We start from the raw sequence: 23,819 nt of genomic DNA, 5'->3' as shown, positions 1-23,819 counted from the left end.
AAAGAGATATGGTCAGCTACAACTATAGTTGCAAGAGAGCTGCTCTTAGAACCCCAGCCTTCTTTAGCCATGCAGACAACCTGTGGCCTCACAAGATATAGTGGCTGTGGTAGCAGCTTTTATGGTGTCAACTTGATTGCCTTAAGGGATATGTACCTAAATAGCTGGGAAGGTACTGGGGTGGGTGTGACTGTGAGTGAGCAAGGGTGTGAGGGCATTTCCAAGGACACTAATGTGGGCATCTGAGTGTTCCAGGTGGGAAGACTGGGTCTTGATGTGGGCAGGTCTCAGCAGGGGTCTGGAGGCACCAAAGGAGAAAATGATTTGGGGGCTGTTAGAAGAACCAGCAGGGATATGCTGGAATTCCGTCTTGGACATCATCTGCTATCCTTTTGTCTGGAGGACTTCCACCCATGTTGTATTTGCTGGTATTCAGGCTTTCTGGCCTCACACTGAAACTCATGTCCTTGGCCTCCCTTGGAACTGACAGCCTTGGGCTTGGCACCAAGGTGTTATAGCCTGCATATGGCCTGTCATGGGACTTCTCTGCCACCACAGTCATGTGAGCCAATCCCCCTAATAAATTCTCTTTCCATACATGTGTTGCAAGTACAGGGTCAGTAGAGACCCTAACATGAGAGTTGTCTCAGCAACTGGGTTTGGAAGAAGTTCATTACAGTTACAATTCACAGATGTGTTGACCGGTGGTGACTTAGGCTTCAGAACAGAGTCTGACTGTCTTACTTCCTTGATCTCTCTCAACCCCTCTCTCATTTTTTATGGTTGCCACTCATATGTGCTCCAAAATTGTGCCCTTCCTCCAGACACATGGAGGCAAAGATCTCACCTGACCTACAATACCATACCACTGGACACAATTCCTACATTTGCTCCACCAACCTCTCTGTTTCAGACACTGGCTCCAGAAGAAGATTCTGCTCTAAGGGAGCTTGTGTTCTGTTGGGAAGAGGGTCTCCCTTTCTCTCTCCCTCTCCACACAAACACACATAGATGTGTACATTTTCTTTTCTTATTGCCATCCATTTTGTCACTGAAATGGGAAAGCAATATTGATAGTGCCAAGTTTGATAAGCAGCCTGTTGCATGGGAATGCAAAATGGGTTTAAAATGTAACACAAAGTGTTGAAGGTAATATGTAGGGACATCGTGACTGAGAGGTGAATGCATAGTTATTTAAAAATTATTTATTAACTTTGTTTGAAAATCAGAGTTACAGAGAGGAAGGAAGAGTGAGAGAAAGAGGCCCTCTATCCGCTGGTTCACTCACTGAATGGATGAAGCAGTCAGGGCCAGGCCAGGCTGAAACCAGAAGCTGAAAATTCCTTCTGAGTGTGCCACATAAGCAGTATGCATATTGTGTTGCTTTCCTAGGTTCATTGGCAGGGAGCTAGATTGAGAAAAGTGTAGCTGGGGTCCAAACTGATGCTCTTTTAGGCTATAGGGTGCAGCAAGTGGCAGCTTAACCAGTTGTGTCAATGTTGATCCAAGTGTACAAATTTTTGATAGAACATAAAAAAGTTACCATGCCTTTGAAACTAATCAGGAAATTTATAGAAAGTGTGTGCTAGGTGGAAGAAAAGGAAAATAAGAAAAGGGAAAAGGGAAATTAAAACAGGTGTGGGATTTGGTTTTATAATGGAAGTGAATCATGAGCTGAGGAACACATACTTACTCCAAAAGCTGGACAAGGAGAGAAAGTGGATTCACATTGTTTCCCTGGCCATCCTTCTAACAACAGCTTGCCTGTGCTCGGGCCCATCTTGTCAAACAGTGTGAGGTGGGTTGGAAGCCAAGCTGGGACTTGAACCCAGACAGTTACGGGATGTGTGATTCCCAAGCAATGACTTTACCTCAGTGCCACCATGCTTGCTATCACCTTTAAGCTATGGGGGAAATGATGCAAAATGGAAGCTTGCATCTTTTGGCGAGATCTTGAAATTATAAATACATGCATAATTATAGAAGTATGCTTTTCCTTAATTTCTTAGGGAAATGCAATCCTGTATAAAGTGGGAGTTGGGAAGCATGGCTTGAGGGTCAGTTTCAACCCACCACTTGTTTTTGTAAATTAAGTTTTGCTGGAAACCAATCTTGTGAATTTTCCATTGCAACAGCATGCCTACACAGTTGTGACAGAAGCTGCGTGCACTGAGACCCTAGATTATTTGCCTTTGACAATATTTAATTTAAATTCCAAATTCTAACATTGAACGCTTGTAACACATATAGATGCAATACATGAACCAGCAGTACGGAATTTTAAGAAGGGACTTCAAAACGCTTATGGAAAAGGGAATTTTAAAGGTACATTTCAGGATTGCCTAGTGGCCAAAAGGCCAGTTAGCCTACTTGCATTCCATCTCAGAGGGCCTGGGTTTGACACCTAGCTCTGGTTTTTGTTCTTGCTTCCTGTAAATGCACTTTGGGAAGTCAGTGATGATGATCCAAGGGAGTGCGGTCCTGCTACCCATTCAGGAGGCAAGATGGAATTCCTGGCTCCCAGCTGTGGCCTCCAGGTCATTTGGGGCATGTGAGAGGGTAAGCTGCCGGATAGGAGAGCTCGTTCACGCGTGCTCTCTCTCTTAAATAAATATATATTTTCTAGGAAGAAAGAAATTTATTTTCATGCAAAAATTTAAGATACATGTATAACTTTTTCATATTTGTCGTGATAAGAAACCTTGTTATAAAACAGTCTTCCTCCTCAACACATTCTATTGACTTGATGACAGTCTAATAAGAGCAGCTAGGGAGAAGAATTCAAAGATAATCTCAGTCATTTTATTTTTGAACTTCTTATATATTTAGCCTACTATTTAATTCACTAAAATATGAACTAACTGTACACCTAGGATTTGTCTGAGCATGTGATAATACAGAGAGAAAGAAAAGTCCTCCAACTTGCTGAGCGCTGGAACACATCTTGTAAAGAACATCGCACGCATTAGGAGACAACAAATAACGGAAGCAGATTTGGAGAAGTACTAGTCTTCAAGAAGGTCTCTGTGTTATTATTCCTCTCTCCCAGGAGAGCCACAACTTCTTATGGGTCATCGGGGGCCTGATCCCCAAACAAACACGCAGACAGTAAATTATCCCATGAGGTCCTCAATGTCTTTATCAGATTTGCCAAATGTCAAGGAAAGAGAAATGGCATTGCTTGGACATCAAGAGATCAGCTCTCCAAGTTTGTTGATTTTCTGTTAAAACCGTTTATTGCAATAACACAATGTGAGCCTCCTTTTATATCTAATGATTGCAGGGGTGCACCATCCACAGCTGGTGCCAGCCTAAGTTGGATTCCATTTGGGAATGTACAAGAGGAGCAATGTGGCTGATGATTCAAGAAAACAACATTATAAGGTGCCTTTCTTTAATCCTGAGATGGTATTTTAAATTTCTGTGTTTGCTTTACAGCTATCTCTCTTTGCATTTTTATCTGGGACTTACTCTACAGATTAAATTATACGTCCTTTCCTTCTTGCTCTCTACTGGAGTGATGTAGTACTAGTATGCATTGAGTATGTAACCAGGTAACTGTATAAGGGTTCTCCAAAATGTTCATGGAAAGTGGGATTAAAAGATTTGTGTAATTTATAACATAATTTATAAATGAACTTTTGCATTCACTACCTCACTAGAAATTATATGATTCCTGAAATGGTTGCAATGTACTATGTATATTTTTATTCTGCTTCTAGATAAAGGGAAATACTCTTTAGGACTAAGAAGGTTTACTTAATTCAAGAATGGGAAGTAAGTGGAGTTAGGTATCTTATTGAATGACTGACACTGGTGTTGGGCTTTCAATGGGTTTGGCTTTTCCTTACCATTTGCTCGTTCAGTAGCTAGAAGGAATCCTAGCTTCAGACAAAGCTGAAATGGATGCCTACAGAGAAATCTCTTTCAGTTCCAAGTTTTGTCTTGCAACACCACTGAAATCCCTATTGTTCCAGGGGTGGGTGCAGATGGGCTCAGCAGAAGGAGTCCAAGCCAAAACCACTGGGAAAACCTGAGCCCCTTTGCGTTATATCATGCTTGGGATACTTGCTTTGCTGTCATGGAGACTCCAGACAAGAGACTGGAAGGAGTTCAGCTGTGCTTCTCTGAAACCCAATGGGGCACACCACGCAGTTGGCGTTAACCAGAGTGTGAGCTGCTGCTGCTTCCCATTCCCTAAAAGCACTGTCAAATATTTTCCAGAACATCCAGTAACATTGCATATTAACATGAGCAAAACACTTTGGATTCTGACATGTATGCCTAAGCCTCAGTGGTATAGCATGCCTGGAGCAAGAAAGTTGGGTAATTGATAAGAATGATTATAATGTAACATATTTAATAAAAAAAGGTCTGTTTTATTTACTTATTAGAAAGATTGAGAGAGAGAGAGAGATAGAGAGAGAGATACTCTTATCCCCTGGTTTACTCTTACTCTCTCAGATGCCTGCAACTCCTGGGGCCCAGCCAGATGGGGCCTGGAAGCTGAGGACACGGTCCAGGTTTCCCCCTATGGGTGTCAGGGACTCACCTGTTTGTGCTGTCATCTATTGCCTCCTAGGGTATGAGTTAACAGGAAGCTGGAATGGGGAGTGGAGCCAGGACCCAAACTCAGGCTCTGTGATGTGGTGGGCATGAGACTCAAACACGCTGCTAACCTCCCTGCCCCACCCCCAGCATTCCTGTGTAGTATTTAGTGAACTTCAACAGGTCTTTTTTCAGTACTGCTTCTTCTACAATTGATTAGTAAGCGACAGTCAGTATTTCATAGCCTCTCAATTAAGAAATCACCCTCAAAACATTATCTTACTTAATTCACTAGAAACCCAAAGTGTAGTGTCTACCACATACATGGAGGAACTGAGACGTTGAGACAATGAATGAGTTGACCAGGAGTAATCAAATGACAACTGGCATATCAAAGAACAACCCTGAAGCTCTTTTTGTTTTCAAATTTTGATTGTTACTTCTAGACCAGCGTTCTACCCAGTTCACTCACTCTTTCTGGCCAGTATCTACTTTGTAAAGTCTTGCATATGGCTACCATCAAAGCCTTTTTCCAATTTCCCCTCATCTGGGTAGCCCCCTTCTCCTATTCCATTTGCATGTCACTTGGACCTGTGTGGTGTATGGACTCGGGTTCTCTCTCCTGGCTGGAACCTAACCACCTGGAAGACAGCAGTTTATGGTCCTTATCACAGTGCTTGAACCTTCAGAGAGGCACTCCATAAATATTGCCAGCATTCCTGAAATTCCAGCTAAGGCAGTTTCCATGCTGAGAGCAGATGGAGCATGGCTCCCTATCTCACCATAAGTCAATGCTATTTCGGTCCAAATGCCCATCACTCAACCTGGTGTATACTGGGTCTGGAGTGTGCCAAACTGGGCTAGGCTCCAGCATCTGTTGGTGCTCCCAAAAGCCATAGTGGGTGTAAGACAGATAGTGCTAGATCCTGGCACTTGCTGAGCCATGTGAAAGCTGGGTCTAAAGGTGAGTCTGGTGAGACTGGGCTGTAGAACCTAATAGTAAGAACTGGAATGAGTATGGGCTGGCTAGGCAAGGTCATTGCACCTGCCATGATAGGAGATGGGCCAACTCAGACAGGGCCAAGAACCTACCAGTGTGCACAAGATCTGCAATTGGGCAGTGTCATGATAGAGGAGCTTGGGAAACTCCTCTGTCAGGTCACAGTCCCTGTGGATGATGACTTAGATGGACCCCCTTACTGGCTGGCACACACAAGAGTCAGGGCTGGGGTCATCTGAGATGTGGGTCCTTTTGAACTTCCCCAACTGGACACAAAACCCCAACCATGAGGAAAGCCACAGGATCTGATCATGGAGTGCATGTGTCAGAGATGGGCTTTCTCAGTTGCTGAAGCCTGTGTAGTGGGTGGCATGCCCAGATGCACATGAGGGACATGACATTGGACATGGCTGAGTCCTGCAGAGGGTATTGAGTACCTTAACTGGCAGAACGAACTGGACAACTCTCCCTGCCAAGCTTTGACAATAGTATCTGGACAAGTTGAGGCTTTACGGTGGGCCTGAAGGCTGAAGCCAGGCGCTTCAGGCTTCTCCCAGGTGTCCCATGTGCCAAACACTTGAACCACCTTCTGCTGCTCTTCCCAGGACATCAGCAGGGAGCTGGGACAGAAATGGAGCAGCTGAGTCCAGGCACCCCATGGGATGCCAGTATCACAGGCCGCAGCTTAATGTTCTACAACACAATGCTTGCCCCTCCACGACCCTCTTGATGATGCTTTACCTACTATCTCTCTAGGCTGGGGCATCTCTAAATTGTCTTTTTGTACACACACGTTTGCATTGTCTTCCAGCATCCTGGCAGCTTTCCCGTATACAGGTGCAAAGTTAGCAGTGCAAGGAGGTAAAAAAAAGCTTGGCATGTGTTCCTGTTAGACCTGAGGTTGTTGCTTCCTGCTGGATGTAGAAGAGCCAAGGAGGAAGCATGGCTGCTAAAGAGGTCAGCTGCGTGATAGAAATGGGATGTGTTGTCTGGCCAGTAGGACTTCTGGCAGCCAGGCACTGGAACAGCATTCAGCAGGAAATTGGGAACAGCGAAGTGGCATTCGAAGGTTCAGGCTGACTCACAAAGGCCATGTTTCTAGCCCCCCACCCCTCCGGACTTTGTGGAAAACCACAAGATAAGTTAATAATAAGCGGCAAAACAACAGGGACAAAATAACAAGCCATTCTCCTAGATTTTTTTCAGTTAACTTCTGTGTTGTAAGACAAACACAGAGAAAAGACTTCTAATGCCACTGACTGGCATATGATTGATAAATACGATTAAAGCTAACCTGAAGCAGCTCAGCCTTTTGGATTTACAACGGGTTGATATTTGCTTGTCCTTTTCCCCACGATAGTGGATGTCTCCAGGTTGAACCAGCACACTGTCTACCATAAACCGAAGCCTTTCCACTAGACAAGAGTGCGTCACTTCACACTCACTGCTACTGACTCAGAAGACACAAGTATGTGCAAACAATTACATGCCATGAGAGAAATGCCATTACCAAGGAAACGTCACTTTTCAGGGATATCGCCTCGTGCTTTCAGTGTCAGAAAGTTGACATGTTTAATGCATGAGGATAAAAATCCCGCTTTGTTCTGGTCCATGCAAGACACACAACACTCTTAGCGTTTTCCCCTTAAAATATATAGATGAACAGGCGTTGGGGGATGCCCATAGCCCATTGAAGAGTCCTGGGATCAGGTCCCTTCCCTGCTTTCAATCTACCTTCCTGCTAATGCACCTGGGAGGCAGTAGGCGAAGGCTCAAGAGTTCCTGCCACCCATGTGGGAGATCCAGTTGGAGTTCCTGGATCCTCGTTTCAGCCTGGCCCGGCCCTTTGGGAAGTGAATCAGTAGAATGGAAGTTCTCTCTCTCTCACTCTGCCTCTTTTGAATTGTCTTTCAAATAAATAAACATCTGATATATATCTACCATAGGAATAAGCATTTACCCTAGCAATTCTTACACCGCAGGCATCTCACATCAAAGAGCCTGGATTTGGTTCCTGCTCAAGTTACTTGCTCCACCTTCCTCTCACTGCAGACCTGGGAAGTAATGGTGATGACTCAACTGTTCTTGTCATTCACCTGTGTGGAGTTCATTCAGTCCTGAGCCAGCCTAGCCATTGCAGGCACTTGATAATTGAATCAGATGGAAACTCTGAATGTGTGTGTGTGTTTGCCTCAGTATCTGAAGTAAAATAAACAGCAACAACAAAAACAAGGGCAGCATTGTGGCAACATAGGTAAAGCTGTGCCCGTCAACATTGGGAACCTACGTGGGTGCTAGTGTGAAGCATGGCTGCTTTGTTTCTAATTCAGCTCCCTGTTTATGTACCCTGGAAGGCAGTGGGAGCCGGCTCAAATGCTTGGGCATCTGCACCTAGTGGGAGACCTGGAAGAAGCTCCTAGTCCCTGGCTTTGGACTGGCTCAACTCCAACCATTGTAACAGTCTGGGGAGTAAACCAGCCAATGGAAGACCTCTCTCTCCCTTCCTTCCCACACCTCCACCTTAAGGTTTCTAGAGATAAGATGGATTCTAGCAAGTCTAATGAAATGTTGAATGTAAACTTCCTCAGAAGTAATTAAAAACATATTTTTGCATTGAGATAAACAGGGAAACATATACTAAGGTGCACAAAGAAATATCCAGGTATCCCAAAGAGATTACATTAAAATAAATGTCAAGGTTATAAATGAGGGCCACTGTTCTTCTTCCTTACAAGGACTCCTTGGGAAATTGCTCCATTAGTAGTTTTTGTGACAGCATTCCCCAAGGCTGAAACCAGCTAGTGTAAGTCAGGTGCCTTAATTAAAAACACCTAAATTGCTCTAAATATATTGATAATATGAGCTAAATCATGTTAGCATAAGTGACCCTTTTGGGGAGGAAATAAGCAATCACTTAGTCATCTCTTTTTTTAAGATTTATTATTATTTTTCTTTTATTTTGAAAGTCAGATTTACAGAGAGGAGGAGATATAAGGAAACAGAATTGTCTTTCATCTGGTTCACTCACCATATGGTCACAACAGCTGATGCTGAGCCAGTCCAAAGCCAGGGGCCAGGAGCCAGGAGCCAGGAGCTTCTTTTGGGACTTCCACATGGATGCAGGTGCCCAAGGACTTAAGACATCCTCTGCTGCTTTCCCAAGACATAAGCAGGGAGCTGGATTGAAAGTAGAGCAGTCATGAATAAAACTGGCTCCCATATGGAATACCAACACCTTAGGGCAGAAGATTAGCCAGTGGAGCCGTCACTCTGGCCCCAGCTCTATTTTTTTTTTTAAGGATACATTTTGCTGTGAATTTGGTAGAAATATTCATTTACGTGAGTGACCTATTCAGAATGATCATGGTACTTGACTTATAGGAGAATTGTATATGTTGAAACATGGTAAGGAAACTCTTTTCTAGAAAATTTATTTTGTTGATTTGAAAGGGAGAGGGTGGGGTCGGGGGAGAGAGAGATGTTTCATTCACTGATTATCTCTCCAAAATGCCAAGGCCGGCTCAGGCTGAAGCCAAGAGCCAGGAATTCCATCTGGCCCACTGCATGGCACTTAGGCCATCTTCTATTGCGTTCCCAGGTACGTTGGTAAGGAACTGGGTCAGAAGGGGACCAGGCAGGACTTAAACTGGTGCTTTAACATTGGATGCCAGCATTGCAGGTGATAGCCTATTCCTCTGAGTCATAAGACCAGCTCCAAAGAGACTCCTACCTATGTGCTTGCATTTCTCCCTGGGACATCATCAGAGGCCGACTGCTTCTGTGGCTGACAGGTGACCAGTTTAAAAGTCTAGGAAAGGCAAACCCTGGTCTAATGGCTGTGGATCCTGCAAATCACTGTTAATGTTCTTTCTAATACACTCATCCCTTCTGGCACTGTACCCCTCTGGTATGGTGAAAAGATCTTCAAATCTCTACAACAGAAACAATAAGTTTAGGAACAAGAAGGGATATGGGGAATGAGAAACAAGCCACCTCTGAGTGGGAAACACAGAAGGTAGGCACCAACCACAGCAGGTGATTGAAAAGATTGAGTTCCTCCTCCATGCCAACCATTAGCCTCAAGATGGAGCTAAGGGTTTCTATGATGACCAAGGTGGGCTCACAGTTTGTCTTGGCTGGCAATCTCTCTGATGAAAACCTGCAATAAAGAAAATACTAGCTAGGGAGTTGAGAAGCAAATCACGAAGGAAAATGAGGCAAAATTTATGCTAAGCATCCTGGGAGGCCTTGCTGTGTAACTTGGGCCTCAGGGCATTGGTTGCAGGTGGTCCCCAATGCCAAAGGCTTGCAATCAGAATAGACAACCCTGGATGCTCAAGACCAAAGAGACAAAGCATGACCACCAGTGAGCAGTGGCTACAAGACCTGAAGAGCTCTCTAAGACACACGAGAATCCCAGCTGCAATGCTCACTGTGAACACTGAAGGAAATCCACAGTTCCCCTCTGTATGGTTGAGTTGGACATCTCCTGAGGTGCCTGTTTCACTTTTATGGGATGTTCTGTACACTCTTAATTGGCGTCTCATGAAGGTCAAAGGTAATACTGCAGTGCTTAGCTGGGGGTAAACTTCAGAACAAGCTTCTAGTTGGGCTCTGATCCTGCACATCACTCCCAGGAGTTTTGCTAATTCAAAGTGACCCCCATTGGGTGTGTGCATGCATGCAGTCAGGCTCTTCCTTCCCTCTCGCACATCATAGTGTGTTGTTTGTGGGGGATCACATTCCACGGATCTCTACCACAGTGGCCTGCAGGACAGACTGTACTATTGGGAATATTGATTGAGAGTTTATGTGCTCCAGGCATTGCTCTAAGCGTTGTGTGGATTTTCACTAATTTTATTCCATGCACCAGCCTTCTGAAGAGGTATTTGCCTTTACTCTTGTGTTTTTTTGGTTTTCTTAAAATATTTATTTGTTTGGAAATACGAAGTTACATAGAGGAGAGACAGAGATCTTCCATCCATTGGTTCACTCCCTAAATGGCCACAAAGGCTGGAGTTGGGCCAACCTGAAGCCAGAAGTTTCTTCCAGGTCTCCCACATTGAGCCCTCCTCTGTTGCTTTCCCAGGCCATAAGCAGGGAACTGGATCAGAAGTGAAGCAACCGGGATATGAACTGTTGCTTATACAAATTGTTGGTACTGCAGGCAGAGGATTAGTCTGCTATATCATGCTGCTGGCCCCAATCTTCCATTCACTGATTCACTCTCTAATGACCACCAGGCCAAAAACAGAAACATGGAACTCCATCCAGGTCTCTCACAGATGTGGCAAAAGTCCAAGTACTTGGGTCAGATTTTGTTGTTCTCCTAGACACATCAGCAAGTAACTGGGTAGAGAGAGGGGTAGCCTAGAGTAGAATCAGTACCTATATGGGATGCTTGGTTCCAGACATTTCCTTTCCTTGATGAACATGATAGTTTTATCATTTCCATTATAGTGGGTATGGGGAAACTCAAAAGTACTGAAGTTGAATGCCTTGCTCAAGCTGCACACAGCTGACTCACAATGAGGCTAGATTTGAACTCATGTCCTCTGTCCTTAGGAGTTAGCCTGCCAACCCTTTTGCTGGCATAGCACAAGCTGATAGCAGCTCAGCAACATCACCAGGTAGGGAGGAGTGAAACTACAAATGGCATATAGGATTCTGTTGGCAGCAGGTGACAAAGGTCTTCCATCTCCTCATTTAACACCAGAGGGAGCATCACATTTGCAGGCAGTGTTCCCAGAATCTCAGGAGCAGATTTCTGGAGCTGGAAGTGGGGATGGGAAAGTGCTGCTCTTAGACGGAAGGCAAGAGGCAACGAGGGAACGGATCCAGAATTGCAGGAAATACAACACGCTCCCCGTCTGCGATTCTAGAGAGCAGACATCCAGCACAAACTGCCAAGACAGGCAGGCTGGGCCCATAACTGCAACTGGACCGACAGTCACTCAAAAACAGGGGCAGCCGTAGGGGTCCAGGAGCCTTGCTGTTTGCAGGAACTTGGGCAACATTGGAGTGAAAGCTTTGCACAAGGCCAGAGGGGAAGGATTTGCAGGTTACAGTAATAAAACTGTCTCCTCCAAGTCTACCCTTTTTCCCTTCATCAAAATCTGGTTCCAAGATAAAGAAACACAATGGATATGCCTCAAAGTTTGCATCGTGGATGAGAGCTTTCCTCTGCAGGCAATCATGTCCACCCCAAATCAAGTTTATCCTCTAAGCGACCTCCCTCCTGGAAACCTAAGATCCAGATCGAAGTCCTTTTCCGCCATTCCCATGTTCTCTCTTGCTTTCCAAAAGCTTCACTTCCAAGTGCTGTCCTGCCCAGTAAACTCTGGAGGGTTTTTTTCATGGCCTCTCTCCCTGTGCTGCAGACCTCAGGCAAAATGTTTGTCCTGGAACACATGAGACTTGAAGAGTTGATTTAAAATTTCTCAAAAATGAAGTGCTCTGAGCTTTGTGTTGAGGAAAGAACTTCTGAGGGGCTGGTGACCATCTCAAAGCTAACCCCAGCCTTACAATTAGCATGTTGAGAGAGTGAAACTGCCATTGGACATTGGAATGCGGTTGTCCACACCCAGCCTGAGCCTGCAGGAGTTCGATGTGCTTCTTTTTATTGGATTACATTATGTTCCATAAGAATGGTTGTTCCAGCCCCCAAGTGAAAACCTCAACAAAAGCAAATGGCAAGCCATCATCACACTCCAGTGCCTTTCGACTTTACCAGAGCTTGACTCATGGGGTACAACGGGATCAGTTTGCGTGAATGCTCAGGAGGTATTTCTTTGCGAGGACTTTCAGATTCAGTCACTGACCAACTGAAGTCGACACTCTCCTGTGGTCTCATTCCAGCCATGTGCTCTAAATTCATTGTCAGGAATGTGCAAGGCAGCTTCAGGAAGTTGTACAACTGTAAGGCTTTTAGAAAAACATGTTCTGATGCTGATAGCTGGGTTTTTGGATTCTAAAACAAAGGGAAACTGTGGACTTCCTGGCCACAGCTTCTGGAACAAAGATCTTTGCCTTTCTTAACCAAACCTTTTAGTCCATGCTATTTTGATGCCAGTGACACTGCTGCTTGCCAACAATTTTAGGTTGATAAGGAGGACCATATACAGGGGCTGGCAGTTCATGATGGAGATCTGTAAGAACGGAGTAATTGCATTGCCTTACATGTGGAATGACCTCTGAACATCAGACCATGCTGCGAGCCAGGACAAAACAATGCAAGGAAAAGAAATCTCCTCATCTGTAGAGTGAATGGTGAAACAGTGAATTATGAGGACGTGGAATGAACTGGGACTGCTGATTCCAAAAAAAAAAAAAATGAAAGGTACAAGATCTTTGATGTAAAGCAATTACTGGAAACTCCGCAGCACAGCTCTGGCTATTTGACAATGGAGTCAGATGACCTCTCTGAAAGATTTTTTTTTTTTTTTTTGAGATGCAGATCCCAGTCCAACTTCGTGGACTTTGAAGTCTTTGAACCAACCTGAAACTTTTCATGGTGCCAGTTCTGGATCTGTGTATTTCCCAAGTTCTGGATGAAAGGACAGTTTCTAAGGGGATTCAGAGTATCAGATAAGCCCAGCAGGGCAAAGGGCTGCCGGACTTCTCGAAGGGCCCGCTTCTCCCTCTTTTCTCTTTCCGGTTAGACTTTCTTCGCCTCACGCTTGCCAAATGCACTCCAGATGTAGAACTCAATGTGCGTTATGCTATCTGATTTAAAGCTTTTGCTAATCTTTGCTTTCAGGTGACCCGATATGAAAGCAGGACTCTAGCTGCGTTTAGGAGCTCTGCAAAGTTATGCGCTGGGATGCCCAGAATTCTCTGTGTGTTCTGAGCTCTGGTACAATGGCAATAGCCTGGGTAGATAAACACAGACAGTAAACCCATCTCCCTCATTAAGCTGTAGAATCAAGATCCAGGAATGCAGCTCCAGCACACAGGTGGGTTCTGGCAGCAGCAGCAGGAGGAGAGGAGGACATAAAGTTTAGAAGAGACAAAGGTTGTGTTGGGAGGAGAGCACCTGGGAACATTGGCAATTGTGGATGGTGCAAGGACATGAGCATGTGGGAATTCAGACACTAAGTGGGAGCTGAACAAGTGGGGCATTTCCAGGAACTGTGGCCTAACTCAAGCATTTCCTCCTATTATCTTGGATTATCTTTTTTATTTTTTTAAAAAAGATTTATTTTATTTTTATTGGAAAGGCAGATATACAGAGAGGAGAGACAGAGAGGAAGATCTTCCGTCCGATGATTCACTCCCCAAGTGAGCGCAATGGCCGGTGCTGTGCCAGTCCGAAGCCAGGAGCCTCTTCCAGGTCTCCCACGCGGGTGCAGGGTCCTAAAGCTTTGGGCCATCCTCGACTGCTTTCCCAGGCCACAGGCAGGGAGCTGGAAGGGAAGTGGGGCCACCGGGATTAGAACCGGTGCCCATATGGGATCCCGGGCATGCAAGGCGAGGACCTTAACCACTGCACCACTGTGCCACCGCGCCGGACCCAGATTATGTTTTTAAGTAGGATCGTGAGCTTGTCTTTGAGTGTCCTGCCCTTGTGCCCATGGGTGTCTGTGGACACCTGCTCTGCTGTGACATAATTCTGAAGTGAGGTCCCCAGTGATAAGCACTGCATCTCCTCTGACTGAATTTTCACTCGACTCACTGCTGCTAAGTGTGCAGCCTCGTGGGAGAGCACCCACGGATTTGCATGAATGAGTGCAGTATTTAAAGGTTGTAAATCAAACCAGTGAGCCATAGATAAAACAGCTTCTCTTCTACCACATTGACAAATGGCTCTTCATAATGACACAATAGAAAAAGATGTGTACACTATGGTTTCTGATGTGATAGAAAATCACAGAGATATCAAAATTGGCTGAATTTAATTATTATTCTGCAGATCCGAATGATTAGATATGCACAATTCATACATTACAAGATACGCTCTTGCAACGTTCTTATCTTTATTTCAGCCAAGTTGTTAATTCTACTTTTAGAGCCGAGGTTTTATGTTCGTCACACTTTATGAAAATTGACACTGCATGAGCATTCTACATCCAGCCATAGTTGTCCTTCAGTAGGTTCCTAAAGTCAACTTGCATAGCTAAGGCCAACCTAGTGGATTTTCAATAAAACTACCTAAGTGACATTTAGCTAAGATGGAATAACGCTTGTATATCCTGTTGAAATATTTTAAGTTTGTTGGGCTGTTACCACAGAAATTATTCAGATGCTTTATTTTTACCATATGGATTATGATCACAGAGCAATCAATCACTTTTGGAGGAACAGCTAAACTCGTATGGTAAACAAATATGGTATCCAGGTTTCTTGAAAAATTTCAGTGCTAAGATAGTGTAAAGAAAACCCAAAACACTATCTCTTATTCCATTGTTTTCTGTTGAAATATATTTGAGAATTTATATATGTGTGTGTGTGTAGATAGAGAGAGAGAGGGAGATGGATTTGCATATCTTTCCCTTTATAATTATTAACATTTTGTTCCTTTATTCTAATTTCTTCTAATTTTCAGAAAGATTGTTTTGTTAACATAATTCGTATGACTTCCAATTGAGGAAAAACCCTATTTTTTCAGAATTTTTTTTCAAGTTTACAAAAGTAAAGTAGACACATTTGAATCTACTTGCACAATACCTTACACTGAAAGAAACCACACCTCTTAGCAGCTATAACTGTGGGCAGAGAAAATACACTATTAATTTGATTTTTCTCCCAAAGACCATAATTTAATCTTTTTTGAGCATCTTCTTTCACTTACCACATCCCATCATTCTGGGTCTTGACTATGTGAAATCTGATTTCTGTATCATAATTCAGTTGGCATACCTGTGTGACCAGGAGAAGTCATAAATCTCAAAACTGATAGTTGCTTCATAGAGATGTTCCATGTCGGGGTAGTTCCAGCAGATGCCGTGCCCAATTTTCAACCATTCCAAAGACAGTCACTGCTCTCAGCCCCGCTGAGGCTGTGCCTCACAGTAACAAATTCAAAACACGTGCCTGGCATGGCACAAGGAATGCTTCTGGTTTTCAGCCAGATTTACGGCCTTAATCTCTGTCTGCACCAACCATGTCAGCACCATTATCACAGAGGTGCCTCGTGTGATCTTTCCAATTGGTTAAACAAAGCTGACATTTAAATGACAATCTTTCTAAAACTTAGTTAAAGCTTTCAAAAATATTTTTATAAAATATAGCTAGCACAATTCTAATACTGCGTAGAACACCCATCTCGTAGAATGTTTCAAAGTTATGATTTTTTTTCCACACTGCTAAATACTCTCTGGCTGCTATCTGCAACTCTCATGAACACTGTTGATGCACAGCCTCTCAGGAACCAGGCACTGGGACCTTGGGGAAGCAAGGATGCATTATCATCCCACTCACTCTAACATAGGAAGAACTGTTTTTCCTCCCACCGATCAAGTGATTCTGCTACTCAACTTCTCTCTGCTATCATGTGTATTCCTGATATTTCTGACTTTCACAGCTGCATCTACCAAAAATGCTCATGACATTCAGGTTGTCAATTCCTTTTGTGTTAGATATCCAGAGCAAGAGTCCATCTGAGCGTACTCTCTGGCTCCGATCTGATTGCTAGAGTTGTTCTATGTGGGCTAGCTTTCCTCATTCATTTGAAAAACTAGTTCAAAACAAGGACTTCACATTCCACCTACAGCCTGGGTTGGGAACCTTGTACTCATGATTTTTTTCTATTCTTCTTTTGCTTGTAGTATTTATAAAGGGCAGGATCGGATGCATACAGGCTTGTAACATATTTGTTGATGAAATTATGATGGTAATAATAATTATTATAATGCCTCCTTTGTTGGAAGGAATGTTCTTCAGATATGAAAATATATTGGTTGAATTGTGCCAAAAGCATTTTGAAGAAACATAGTGATAAACATAGAAGACAAATGTGTTATATGTATAATACAATGTATACATATAGAGTGATGCTTCATAGGTAAATTGTGACCATATAGCCCCCAAAGTAGTGATTTTTACTGGGTTGTAAATAAAACAGGTGAAAATAATGCTTAGCACTGTTGATGTCTGCACACCCATGTATCCATACTGATAGTCTCTCAACTTTCTTCCTTGATACTGACACATTAGACTATGACTTATGAATGTAATGATGAAAGGTAGTAACAGCCTCATGAGCCTAACAGAGCCAAAAAGAAACTACAAGGAAGAAGGAAAAGAGAAAGATGTGAAACCCAGGACAAATACTGGAGCAAGACTCTGCTGACTCAACTGAGAAAAGGCTGTCCCAGAGTGGGTCAATCAGATGCTATAGGACAAAAGAAAAGTGTCGAGAATGCACTAGCGCTTGGGTGAGGGTGACCTTCAGCACTGTTCAAAAGCTTCGCTTGCCAGACGGTCTTGCTTAACATCTTGCTAAAGGAATGAATGAAACTTGCATTTCTGTTTCAAAAAAATTTTTGAGCAACAGCAGCAGTAGCAAAAGCAGTAGCAAGAATAACAAGCAGACAAAATTGAAGAGAGCTATGGCAAGGGCATTCCTTTTTATCATTGGAGATGCCCTACTGATTTCTCAACCAGCATTTGACTGACAGCTGCAGAAATTCCATCTTGTTGCAAAATACCAACAGAACAATAGTGATGAGAACTACGAAGTTAAGACAAGAACACAATATTTATTGCCACTGCCACCAAATCATGTACAAAGCTGGCAGAAATTTTGCTCCTCCAGATTTTTCTAATACCACAGACTTGTCCCATCTATTTCTTGGTGGAGTAGTTGCTTCGATTCTTCTGGAAGCTGTTTAGTCTGGGGATAGGAGATAGTTCAAGGTCACAGTGTTGATGTCCATGAACACTGGAGAGTGTGCTACAAGGCTGGTTCAACCTAGTAGTGGAGTCAACAGAAATCAGGTTAGCCCCAAATCCATGTTGTTGGTGGGAACCATCAGTGCAACTCCAAGAAAGCTCACAGATTGCAAGTTTGCAGTTCAATGGGCTTCCACATAGTGAGTTCTTGACATCAAGGTGCGGGTTGTCGGAAGCACCCTTTTCATAGTCATCCACTACACAGAGAGACTCCCACTTGCAATAGCATGAATTATACTTGTATTTTCTATGGTACACACATCTGTGCATAAGGCTCTTGCCCAACAATGTGTGACTTTCATCTGCTCTGTTGTATGGAATTGGAATTCATTTATGTTCATGGCGATCTTTTCTTTTAAAGATTTTTATTTATTTATTGGAAAGTTTGATATACAGAGAGGAGGAGAGACAGAGAGGAAGATCTTCCATCCGATGATTCACTCCCCAAGTGAGCGCAATGGTCGATGCTATGCCGATCCGAAGCCAGGATCCAGGAACTTCTGGGTATCCCACAGGGGTGCAGGGTCCCAAAGCTTTGGGCCGTCCTCAACTGCTTTCCCAGGCCACAAGCAGGGAGCTGGATGGGAAGTAGAGCTGCCGGGATTAGAACCGGTGCCCATATGGGATCCAGGGGCGTTCAAGGCGAGGACTTTAGCCGCTAGGCCATGCCACCAGGCCCAATGGCGATCTTTTTTGCAATTATACTACTGTACTACAAAATGATTATTCATTTTATTGTAGTTCAACCTCTAAATATTTAATAGTTTGGAGCTCTTTCAAATAATGCTGAGATAAACCCTCTCATTCATGTCTTCTGTTGAAGTATGCCTATTTTTGTTGGAAAAAGACCTAAGCACAGAATTGCTGAGTCATAGGGCATGTGTATGCTTTGTTCTAATTAATATTGTCACACAGTTTTTTCAAGGATGTGCTGGGCCAATTTTTACTCCCACAGTTTGGCAAAACATTAATGTATAAACAATGTAAATGAAAACTTTATCTTAGTTGAGCTGTGGTGAAATTAGTACACTTTACCAAGAAGTAAAAGCCAATTTAAATAAAAGTTTTTTTTTTTTTTTTTTTTTTTTTTTTTTTTTATTGTTGCTTACACTGTATTGTGTAGTACAGTTTTATAGGCGCTGGGGATTCCCCCCACCCCTCCCCATACCCCTCCCCCCATGGTGGATTCCTCCACCTTGCTGCATAACCATAGTTCAAGTTCAGTTGAGATTCATTGCTTGCAAACACATGCCTAGCATAAAGTTCAGCGTCTTATTGTCCAGATAAGTTCAGTGGCCTCCTGGGGAGACCTTCTATGGTCTGAAGATAGGTGTAACAGAGTAAAGATCCGGTCGGTTAAAAGCCCCAACAAGGCCTCAGTATCAATATACAACATTATGGAATTAATTGACATAGTATTGGGTAAACAATATGTTAAAAATAATGCAAGTTCCATTCTTCGAAACATCTGGGTTGGGACAGCATCAATGACACGTTCAAAAAATAACAAACAACCAAACAATAAATTACAGGTTAAATCAAGGCGAACATGTGGTATCTAATCTTTTGGGATTCACTCATTTCCCTTAGCATTATAGTTTCCAGTTGTGCCCATTTAGCCACAAAGAACTGCATTTTGTTTTTTTTAACAGCTGAGTAGTATTCCATGGAGTAGATGAACCAAAGCTTTCTTATCCAATCTTCTATTGATGGGCATTTCGGTTGCTTCCATGTTTTTGCAATTACTGATTGTGCTGCAATGAACATGGGGATGCATGTTGGTTTGTCGTAAAACAGGTGTTTTGGATATATTCCTAGGAGTGCTATTGCTGGGTCATATGGCATGCAGATTCCGAGTTGTTTGAGTGTTCTCCAGACTGATTTCCATAAAGGCTGTACCAATTTGCAGCTCCACCAGCAGTGGAGTAGGGTTCCCTTTTCCCCGCATCCTCGCCAGCAAGCGTCGTTGGTGTTCTTGTTTATGTGGGCCAATCTTACTGGTGTTAGGTGGTACCTCATCGATGTTTTAATTTGGATTTCCCTTATTGCTAGGGAGCTGGAACATTTTTTCATATGTTTGTTTGCCATTTGGACTTGCTCCTTTGTGAAATGTTTGCCCATTTCCCTTGCCCATTTCTTGAGTGGCTTGTTTGTTTTGGTTTTTTGGTTGTTTTGAAGTTCTTTGTATATCCTGGAAATTAGCCCCCTATCGCCTATATCGTGTGCAAAGATCTTCTCCCACTCTGTGGGTTGTTTTTTTACTTTGTTGATTGCTTCCCTTGCTGTACAGAAGCTTCTTAGTTTGATGAGGTCCCATTTGTTTATTCTATTCTCAACTGCTATTGCTTTTGGTGTCCTTCTTAGAAAGTCGGAACCTACTCCTAGGTCTTGCAGTGTATTTCCTACATTTTCTTGCAAGAGTTTGAAGGTTTCTGGATGTAGGTTTAGGTCTTTTATCCATGTAGATTGGATCTTAGTGTATGGTGATAGATGTGGGTCTATCCTTTTGTTTCTACAGGCTATCAGCCAGTTGTCCCAACAACATTTACTAAAGAGGCCTTCCCACTTGCTTGAGTTGTCATTGGTCTTTTTGTCAAAGATTAATTGGCTGTATTTGTGTGGGTTCCCTTTTGGTGCTTCTATTCTATTCCATTGATCTTCTTTTCTGTCTTTGTGCCAGTACCAGGCTGTTTTGATAACCACTGCTCTATAGTATGTCCAGAGGTCCGGGATTGTGATTCCCCCTGCTAATCTCTTATTTTTCAGGATGGTTCTAGCTATTCGTGGTTTTTTGTGTTTCCAGATGAACTTTTGAATCATTGTATCCAGTTCCGTGAAGAATGTTTTGGGCAATTTGACTGGAATTGCGTTGAAAATGTATATTGCTTGTGGTAGTATAGACATTTTAATGATATTGATTTTGCCTATCCAGGAGCACGGGATGTTATTCCATCTTTTGAGGTCTTGTTCAATTTCCTTTTTAAATAGTTTGTAGTTTTCTTCGAATAGGTCTCCTACGCTTTTGGTTAGATTTATTCCCAAATACTTCATACTTCTCTCTGCTATTTTGAATGGTATCCTGTTGGTTAGATCTTCTTCCATCTTGGTGTTATTTGCGTACACTATGGCTGTTGATTTTCGTTCGTTAATTTTGTACCCCGCCACTCTGCCAAACTCTCGTATAAGTTCTAGCAGTTTCTGTATTGATTCTCCTGGTTTTTCTATGTATAGGATTATGTCATCTGCATATAGTGAAAGCTTGACTTCTTCGTTTCCTATACGTATGCCTTTGATTTCTTTTTCTTGTCTTATGGCCTCTGCAAGTACCTCTAGGACTATGTTGAATAGCAGTGGTGATAGCGGGCACCCTTGTCTTGTTCCAGATCTCAGTGGGAAGGGTTCTAGCTTTTCTCCATTCAGTATGATACTGGCGTTGGGTTTTTCATAAATTGCTTTAATTATGTTGTGGATTTTCCCATCTATGCCTACTTTGGCTAGAGTTTTTAGCATGAAGAGGTGTTGGATTTTGTCGAAAGCTTTTTCTGCATCTATTGAAACTATTATGTGGTTCTTGTTTTGCAGTTTTTGGATATGGTTTATAACATTTATGGATTTCCGAATGTTGAACCATCCCTGCATTCCAGGGATGAATCCTACTTGATCCGGATGAATGATCTGTCTGATGATTTTTTGAATTCTATTGGCTAGGATTTTGTTGAGAATTTTAGCATCAATGTTCATCAGAGAGATAGGTCTGTAGTTTTCCTTCTCTGATGGTTCTCTGTCCGGTTTTGGGATTAAGGTGATGTTGGCTTCATAGAATGAGTTTGGGAGGGTTGCTTCCTCCTCTATTGTTTTGAAGAGCTTGTAGAGGATTGGGGTTAGTTCTGTTCGGAATGTTTTGTAGAATTCTGTAGTGAAGCCGTCTGGGCCTGGGCTTTTTTTCGTTGGGAGATCCTTGATGACTGTTTCAATCTCTACCTCGGTTATGGGTTTATTTAATTCTGCAGTTGCCTCCGGACTGAGTTTTGGTAAGTGGTGGGAGTCCAGGAACTTTTCTATTTCTTGGTGGTCCTCAAATTTGTGGGAGTACAGTTCTTTGTAGTAATTTCTAATTATTTTCTTAATGATTGCAGTGTCTGTTGTTATGTTGCCTTTTTCATCTTTAATGCTATTGATTCTCACTTTCTCTTGTTTTTTTTTGGTCAATCGGGCCAGTGGAGTGTCTATTTTGTTTATTTTCTCAAAAAACCAACTTTTTGATTTGTTGATTTTATGTATAGTTTTTTTGATTTCTATTTGGTTTATCTCCTCCCTTGTTTTGATGATTTCTTGTTTCCTATTGTGCGTGGGACTCTTCTGCTGCTGTTTTTCCAGATCCTGGAGGTGTGTGGTTAGTTCCTGTATTTGGCGTCTTTCTTGGGCCTTGACATGCGCTCCGATTGCAATGAATCTACCTCTTAGCACTGCTTTGGCGGTGTCCCACAAGTTTTGGAATGTTGTATCAGAGTTTTCGTTGGTTTCCATGAATTTTTTGATCTCATCTTTAATTTCTTCTCTGACCCATTGTTCGTTTAATAGCATATTGTTCAATTTCCAAGAGTGCCTATACTTCCTGGGGAGTTTTGAGTTGTTGATTTCCAGTTTCATCCCATGGTGGTCTGAGAGGGTACATGGTATGATACTAATGTTTTGGAAGTTGTTTAGATTCGCTTTATGTCCTATCATGTGGTCGATTCTGGAGAAGGTGCCATGTACCGCTGAGAAGAATGTATAGTCTGTGGCCTTAGGATAAAAAGTTCTATATATGTCTACTAAGTCCAGTTGTTCTATTGTTTGTGTGAGCTCTGTTGTTTCTTTGTTGAGTTTTTGTTTCGTAGACCGGTCCATTGTTGTTAGAGGTGTGTTGAGATCGCCCACAAGAATTGTCCGGGTGTCTATGTCTTCCCTTAAGTCTGTAAGTAATTGCTTTACGTAACTAGGTGCATTAAGATTCGGTGCATAAACATTAATGATGGTGATTGCTTCTTGATGGATCATTCCTTTCACCAGTATAAAATGGCCTTCCCTGTCTCTTTTGATATTAGTTAGAATGAAATCTATTTCATCTGAAATTAGGATAGCTACCCCAGCTTTTTTTTCTCGTCTATTGGCGTGAAATATCTTTTTCCATCCCTTCACTTTCAGTTTCTTTGCATCTTTTCTGGTTAGATGCGTTTCTTGTAGGCAACAGATGGTTGGGTCTTGTTTGATGATCCATTCTATTAATCTCTGTCTTTTGATTGGTGAATTTAGACCATTAGTGTTGAGAGTTAAAATTGAGAGTTTGCAATTTTGCCCTGCCATGTGATTGTGTTGTGTGTGTGTTGTCGCCAATGTAGTTGTCTTGTTTGTGCAGCTTTTAGTTTGGAGACCTTCTTATTTGCCAGCTTTGTTTGTGATTTGCCTCCTTTTTGTCCGGGACTAGTGCATTTCTAAGGAGACTTTGCAGAGCTGGTTTTGTGTAGACATATTCTTCTAGTTTTTCTTTGCTATTGAAGTATCTGATTTCGTTCTCATATACAAATGAGATCTTTGCTGGGTAGATTATTTTTGGTTGACAGTTGTTTTGTTTCAGGACTTGGAAGATCTTTGTCCATTCTCTCCTTGCTTGTAGGGTCTCTTCGGAGAAGTCAGCAGTGATTCTGATAGGTTTTCCCCTGTATGTGATCTTTTCTCTACTTCGTGCTTGTCTCAGGATTCCTTCTTTGTCTTCATTGGAGTAGAACCTGAGCACCGTGTGTCTGGGTGAGGATCTCTTTGGATCATGTCTGTTGGGAGTTCTCTGTCCATCCTGTATGCGGGGTGGATTCGTGTTCCAAGTGTTTTGGAAGTTTTCCTGTATAATTTCATCAAGCACTGCTTGCATCCCAGATTCTCTTTCTACTCCCTCAGGGAGGCCGATGATCCGAATATTCAGTTTTCTAAGGTAATCCTTCATCTCTTGCATCATTTTATTAGTTTTGCTGAGGTTTGTCTCCAGCTGTTTAATTCGCTGGGCACTTTCATTTTGTGTGTCTTCTGATTCAGAGATCCTTTCCTCTGCCGCATTTATTCTGTTGATGAGGCTTTCAATCTTATTCTCTTGGGCATCCAGTTTGGTTTTGATTTGTTGTATTTCGGTGATTATGCGGTTCTGGTAGTCTTCCAGCTTTGTGTCCACGTCTCTGAGAAATTTTAGCATTATTTTCATCAATTCCTTTGCTGGTAACTCGTCCATGTCTTCATCTCGCATCGCCGATATTGATAATGGCTTTTGGCCCATGTTTGGTGGGGTGCTGGCTCTTTCATCTGGAGCACAGCTCTTTCTGGTTGTTTTTCCCATTGCGTTGGTGTATTC

Source organism: Ochotona curzoniae, unplaced genomic scaffold, assembly GCF_017591425.1.
Source record: "Ochotona curzoniae isolate NIBS_2020 unplaced genomic scaffold, NIBS_Ocur_1.0 contig_3520, whole genome shotgun sequence".
Lineage (NCBI taxonomy): Eukaryota > Metazoa > Chordata > Mammalia > Lagomorpha > Ochotonidae > Ochotona > Ochotona curzoniae.
Note: the sequence above shows the minus strand (reverse complement) of the source record.